We start from the raw sequence: 7480 nt of genomic DNA, 5'->3' as shown, positions 1-7480 counted from the left end.
ATGGTTTAAACTCTCCGTTAAAGGGACAGATTGACAGAATGGATAAAAAGACATGACTGAAGTATATGCTGTCTTCAACAGACTCATCTTAAATTCAAAGACACAAGAAATAGTGAGAAATGAGAAATTCACAAATCTTTGGAATCTAAACAAAATACTATTAAACATCCAATGGGTTAAAGAAAATATCAAAAGCAAAATTAGGACATGTCTTGAGGCAAGTGAAAATGAAAATGTAAGGTACTAAACTTATGGGAAGCAGCAAAGGCAGTGTTGAGAGTGAAATTTGTAGCTCTAAATGTTTACATTGGAAAAAAAGAAAGATTTCGAAGCAGAGACATAACCTTAAAACTGAAATAACTAGAAAAAAAGAGGAAACCAAACCCAAAACGAGAATGCAGGAAAAGGCAAAATGAATGCAGATATATGGAATAGACAAAATAGACAGTGAAGCAACAAAACCAAACTTTGGTTCTTTGAAAAGATAAATAAAATTAACAACAACAAAAAAGGAATAGTATACAAATAACTAAAATTAGAAATGAAAAAGAAATTATTACTACTAACTCCCTGAAATAAACAGGACTCTAAGAGGTTAGTATGAGCAATAGTATGAAATAAATTAGATAGCCTAGATGAAATGAACAAATACATACAAACACACAAACCATCTGTACCAACTCAAAAAATAGATCTCAACAAACCTGTTCCCAATGAAGAGACTGAATCAGTAATCTAAAAACTTCCAACAGAGAAAAGACAAAAAAGATTACTTCACCAGGGAGTTCTACATAATATTTCAGGGAGACAACTCCATTTCACCTTTAACTCTTCAAAGAAATTGAAGAAGAAACACCACCAAATTCATTCTACAAGACCAATATCAATGGTGAGTATGTGTCACCATGGGATAGATTACTGATAGAGAATAGAAAGTTAAGCCTTAAAATGAACAGGGTTCCTATTTGGAAATATGGAAATACTCAGGTAATGGGCCTTTGCGGTGAAAATGTTTCTGTAAAGGATGATTGTGATGTTAGCACATTGTTAATTGTATATGCAATTAACAGCAATGAAATATACATCTCAATAGGATTAAAAGGGAAACGTTGGATTTTATATATAGTGACAGGATAAAATATTTTAAAAACTCTGTGGAACTGTACTTCACAATCAGTGAACCCTAGGCTTTCTCATGGAATTTAATTAATAGAACAAAATTTAAATGTACTATTATCAATTGCTACAAATATTCTGTACCAATGCATAGGGTGATACATGAGAATTCTGTATTTTAATGACAGTTGTTCTGTAAACCTATGAATCCTCTAATAAGGAAAGTATATTTAAAATCCCAACAGTACTGTATTCTCAATCTGTATCTCTACCCTTTAATTCCTGTAAAAGTCAGAATACAGTGGCGCAAGAAAAATAGTGTATTTCCTGAATATGGACATTTAAAATATAAAGTAATATAGGGCAAGGACAACAAGAAGAGAGGGAAATAGAGGGATATCCAAGCAGAAGAGAAAGTGTATGCTATTGAACCTAAGTTAGATTCTTTTCAAGTTAGTAGGTTAGAACCCCCAAACAAGATACATATTTTTCTCAAGTGGCCATGGATCATTTTCCAGGATAGATTATACATTGGGTGACAAAACAAGAATCAATAAATTTAAAAGACTGAAATTATTCAAAGCAACTCTTATTATCATAAGAGTATACAGCTACAAATCAATAACAGAAAAATTTAAAAATTAAAAATATATGGATGTTACATTGCACATTCTTAGTCAGTGTTTCAGAGAAGAATTAAAATAGAAAACAGTAAATAGCTTCTAACAAATGAAAAGGACAAAGCATCATGCAAATCTTATGTGATCCAACAAAGGTATGACTAAAAGGGAAATTTATAGCCATAAGTACACACATTAAGAAAGAAAAAAATATTGTAGAGACCTAACTGCACACCTGGATGAACTAGAAAAAAAGTAAAGCAAACTCAAACTAAGCATGCAGAAAGAGAGAAAAGTAAAAAAAAAAATGTGTAGAATACAAATAAATGCAATTGAGAATAAAAATAAGATTTCAAGGAAGAAAAACTACATCATGTATCACTGTACATTTATTAGATTGGCTGCTATTTAAAAAACTATAAAACTACAAGTGTTGAGAAGATATGGAGGAAAAGGGACACTCATCCACATCTGATGGGAATGTAGAATGATGCAGCCACTGTGTAAGACAGTTTGCTGGTTCCTCAAGAAGGTAAATAAAGAACTGCTATATGATTTGGGAATCCTATTCTGAGGGACATACCCGGATAAATAAACATAAACAAATACGTGTACATCTATGTTCATAGCAGTATTATTCACTGTTGCCAAAAGTTGAAAGCAACCCAAATATCCATCAATAGATGAAAGGATAAGCAAACAGTGGTATAAAAGACAATGGAATACTAGTCAGCTGTAAGAAGGAATGCTAAAACATGGATGAATTGTTAGGTCCCAAAGCTGGGCCTTTGAGGATAACCAGATATATATATATCTGCATCCTATATTAAAAAAAAAACACCAAAACCTTTAACCTGAGAGCTAGGCAGAGCTTACAAATATTATATCTGCAGACAGGAGCCAAGAGTTGTCTAAAGTGACTCAGACCTGATTCCCTGTGCTGCAGTTTCACTCTTGCTTAAATACTCAAATTCCTACTTAGCACTGGCTCTGATTATGCATTCGCTTTTATGCATATGGATGAATACACATAACTGGTTATATAATTGTATGATTAATATGTCCGGGAAATCACACTTGCACATACATTGCATATTCAAAAATGGGGCAGATAACTCCACCCCTGGGTGGGAGTTTTACTATGCTAATTAAGTAAGTTGAAGTGAGGACAGCAAGGGACTTTTGTGCAGGTCTGGCAAAATGGTTGATACTTCAATGGTTTTCATACTTCATTGCTCCAACAGAAGGTCTTGTCCAGCAAAAGCAGAATTTGACGCTGAGGTTTACATCTCATTACCTTCTAATTTGCATACAATTCTTTCCTTTGTAGCATTGTAACAGGGAGAGAAACAGGTTATATTCAGGTGTTCAGTCATCCTACTACATCCATCAGAATCTAAACATTATGTTTAATGAAATAAATCAATCAATAAAGGACATATAGGATTTCACTGATATAAACAAAGGATATTGACTAGAATCACAAAGGTAATCTGAAATATGAGTTAGCAGGAGATAGATAGTAGAGAATGGTGAGGTGATGCTCAATCTGGGTAGAACCTATGAAGTTGTGAATGGAGTGGTTTGGCATTGGATAGGGTAATGGTGGCAGGGATATGAATGGGTTGATGATGCTGGTGTGTGAGTTTCAGTGGGGCTGGGGGTTGGGTTGGGTTACCGATTGAGCAGGTGGGAGGGCTGGAGGAAGGACCAGATGAACTTAGGTGTTTGAGGAGTGGTTAAGAACACAACTGTGGAAGTGTCCTTTCAGCAATTATGGCAGGGGAGGGTACCAATGCAGGGTGTAGGTGAGGAGGTGGATGGAGAAGGGTACATCTAGGCATGCCTCTATGGAATGCTTCATGATTTTGCATCATCCTTTCACAGAGGCCATGCTAATCTCTGTATCATTCCAATATTAGTATAGTTGCTGCTGAAGCTAGCACTGGGGCATACCTCTGTGGAATATGACTGTGTTCATGTGGTCATATGTATTATCTCAGTGGCTGGAGACCCACATAATGGCCAACAAAATCCATATTCCTACCCTTTGGAGTCCGGTTGCAATCTCAAATAGAGGAGCAAGAATCACTAGAGTAGATAGGCAATGCCTAATAAAAGAAAAGAGGCCAATATGCCTATTATAACCCAACTCTTGAAGGGCATGAGTAGGTGTGGCTGCAAGAACAAAGAATGCACTGAGAAGAGAATCAGACATAAGTTTTATTGGGACTTATGAACAGGAGAGATCATTGGTGGCCAGTCAAGGAATGAATGAAAATAGGGCTCCACAAAGAGATGAGAAAATTAAGGATGATATATAAAGGGTTTCAGAACAGAGTTCCTGCTAGGGTCATGTGAAGCATATAGATGACATGTATGGATGTTTTTGCTATGCTCATAGGAAGGACATTTACTGCTTTGTGAAGATCTTATTTTATGATAACATTATACATCCTTTACCCTCTGGGGAGGGTTGTTGACCTTTAACTTATGCTTAGGTCACACAGGTGGCTGCGTGCTGAGGACTTGACGAGGAAGCCTGGACTCCCACAGTCGCACAAAGCAGCCTACATTGACAATAGGACAAAACTCCATGGGTAACTACTCCACATCACAGATTCTGTCCGTTATTCCATTGCCCTTGGGCAATGCAACCTAGGATGGTAGACTCAGTTCTTAACCACCCTAAATTATTATATAAGCATATCCTAATAAAGGCCTGGATTTATTCACCAGTTCCCTTAAAAGGGAAAACATATAATCGAGTCTCATTGAAAGAGGGCAGCTATATTTCAGTCTTAAATGAGAAAGTCATGTTCCAAACTTGTCAGTGGGTTGTATTCTGTCATGCCAGCAATGTGTTTCATGCTGTCAATTTGCTGTAGTTATGATCCAAGGAAGGCCAGGAGCATCCTCGACTTACCAAGGAAGATCAAACATTGGTTTGATTGTGGGCATGTGTTACTGCTGAAGCTCACTGTAGGCAAGGCATAGGGGCAAAAAGAAAAATGTTTACGGGGAACATGAGGGGGAAGAAACATTTCCATTAACAGATAATAAGTAGTCCAGGACTTTCAAACTGGACCTTGTGACCAGGGTCTTTGGTGGACTTTATTTTGACCAGCTGTCTCCCCTATTTCCTAAATTAACCTGCCTCAATTCCCTCCTCAGAGAGTTCACCCCCTTATTCTTGAGGGGGAACTGAAGGGTAATGGTTATTCTCCTGTAGCTGCTTCCTGCTGATTAGGGGCAGAAGTTCCTTGACTAATGATTTGTGAAACTCTCCATCTATTTTATTGAGTTTGAGGGAAGGTGGGCCTGGCACCATGATTGGAGTAGGATGAAACCCCCACATGACTAATACCATTTTCTGGAAGGAATTGACCCTGGAAAAAATAAACTTATGTTAGAATTTTCAAAATATGTGGTCCTACTAAAAGGATAAATAAAATGGTGATAAGCAGTCCCCAAAGGTAGGGTAGCCATGCATATTGGACCATGGGAATGGGAAAGCCTAGGTGTCTCCAGAGACTACATCTTTCTGAAGCTGATGGACTTGTCCTGTAAGTTTCAAATGCTGCTAGAAAACTGCCACGCTCAGTTCCCAGAGTGGTGGTTATGCTTATGACAGCTAGGAGAGTTAAAAAGAGGCACTACCCTAGATATAAACTCACAAAGACAATATAGGCAAAAACAAGACAAGCATATGGCAGGCAAAATAAGGACAATACTTAAGAAAGGCATTGTTTTATCTTATAGGCACATTCATTAATTCATTAGAAAATGAATTACATTTATAAAGACTATTAACATGTTATGTTATATTCCTATAGATATTGTCATACTCATCAGGTATATAGGTACAGTACTTAACACTAATCAATATACTAATAAATGCACAAGTTCCTCTTTGAGCTGATGTTAACAGATCTAAGCTCCAGGTTTGCATTACCATACATGTTGTCTCTCCATGGGAGCAGACCATAATGCCAATCGCTTAGGTCTGTTTAGGTTCTACTCATGTTACCCCAGTAAGTAATACTCCACTTGGTACGTCCTTCACACAGTCAGCATGCTGCAGCACACTGGCTCTTGGAGGGAGGCTCCAGTGCTTCACCTGTCTGGTTCACAGCACCTTTGGGCATTATGAAACAGTACCAGTCTATAGGCAATACCCATTGTAAATCTGGCCACTCAAACTATTGCCAGCTGCCTGAAACAGCAACATTCTCTTCATCCACTTCAGGAGCATGCCCAGAGAAGGAAGATACTTTTATTATTTTAAGGGTTGCAGTGACCAACCTAGCCAATAACTCAAATGAAGAGATGCTATTCAGGATACTAGAGGCCTGAGTTTGAATGTGCAAGAGAGTTTGACAAAACTAAAGCTAGCTCTTAATTTTTATAAATTTTCTAAATTCTTCCAATGCAGTTTATAACATTAAATGGACTTAACTATTTTTATTACTTTACTTCTACAACCTTTACCATGATTATGTTAATAAACAGATATTTTAACTTAGCAGTATAGGAAAAAGTACTTTCTCCATTATTTTATGAAAACCTAAGATTCCCAATGGAATCAAGATTATCTTCCCATAACCAATACTTTAATATGCAGATTGAAGTGGCCTCTGACAGGTTTCATGAAGTTACTTTTATCAGTCTAGGTTTCTAATTAATAACAGCTTCCTGGAACTAGTCATTTAAATATTTCAGTTTAGAAAATATTTTGCAAACTTCCTGTAACCAACCATAACAATATGGACTATAGTTACTTCATCTCCAAACAAATTTCACCCTTACAAAACGCATTCCCTTACTTAATACTACCTTCTACAATGTCTTCAAAACTTTCCATATTATTTCGATCCTTATCTTACATATTTCCACTCTGATTTTTTTCTTTTTCTTTTAAAAAATGTTTTTGTATATTTTTGAAGATACATAGGTCACAAAAAGTGTTCCATTAAAAAATAAGAGGTTCCCATATACCCCTCACCCCAACTGCCCCACTCCTCCCATATCAACAACCTCCTTCATCATTGTGGCACATTTATTGCATGTAGCGAACACATTTGGAGCACTGTTGCATCTCATGGATTATAATCTACATTGTAGTTTATGCTCTCCCCTGTCCATTCAGTGGGTTATGGTAGGATATATAATGTCCATCATCTGTCCCTGCAATATCATTTAGGATAACTCCAAGTTCTGAAAATGCTGCCATATCACATCTCTTCTTTCCTCTCCCTAAGCTCAACAACTACAATGGACACTTTTTCCACTCTGATATTATGAAAAACAGTCATCTAATCTTAGGACAAAATGCATTCCCCTTAACAAACTTATCAAATTTTAGTCAGCATTGACCATTAATTCACTTCCACAAATCTTTTACTTCTTTGTGTGTATATATATATACACACACAAAGAAGTATAAGTATATATATATATCTCTTTTCCCACATTCTTTTCTAAGAAAAAAATATCTGTTCATTTCAATTTAAGCAAAAACAATTTTTTTAAAAAGAGGTTTGTAAAAATTTCATTAGTCAAAACTTACAATTTTCAACATCTTAAAGATTTAACAATATAATGTTAATTTATTTTCTTATTATCCAATGGACAGGCGGATTACACCCAAGCTAAAAAAAAGTTGAAACCATTATAGTTTATGCAAGAAATGTTCTTTTTTCTTTTCACCACAGGAAGTTAGACCTCTGTTTTCCTGTAATATA

General features: G+C 36.1%; 1 pseudogene; it reads right to left on the bottom strand.

Annotated features, from left to right (window-relative positions):
* Positions 1-3580: 3580 nt before the first annotated feature.
* On the bottom strand, positions 3581-3678 carry LOC139438455 (U6 spliceosomal RNA; annotated as a pseudogene).
* Positions 3679-7480: the final 3802 nt, after the last annotated feature.

The sequence above is a fragment of the Dasypus novemcinctus genome, chromosome Y (assembly GCF_030445035.2).
Source record: "Dasypus novemcinctus isolate mDasNov1 chromosome Y, mDasNov1.1.hap2, whole genome shotgun sequence".
NCBI classification, from domain to species: Eukaryota; Metazoa; Chordata; class Mammalia; order Cingulata; family Dasypodidae; genus Dasypus; species Dasypus novemcinctus.
The sequence above is the reverse complement of the archived record's forward strand: the minus strand, read 5'-3'. Positions and strand labels throughout refer to the sequence as shown.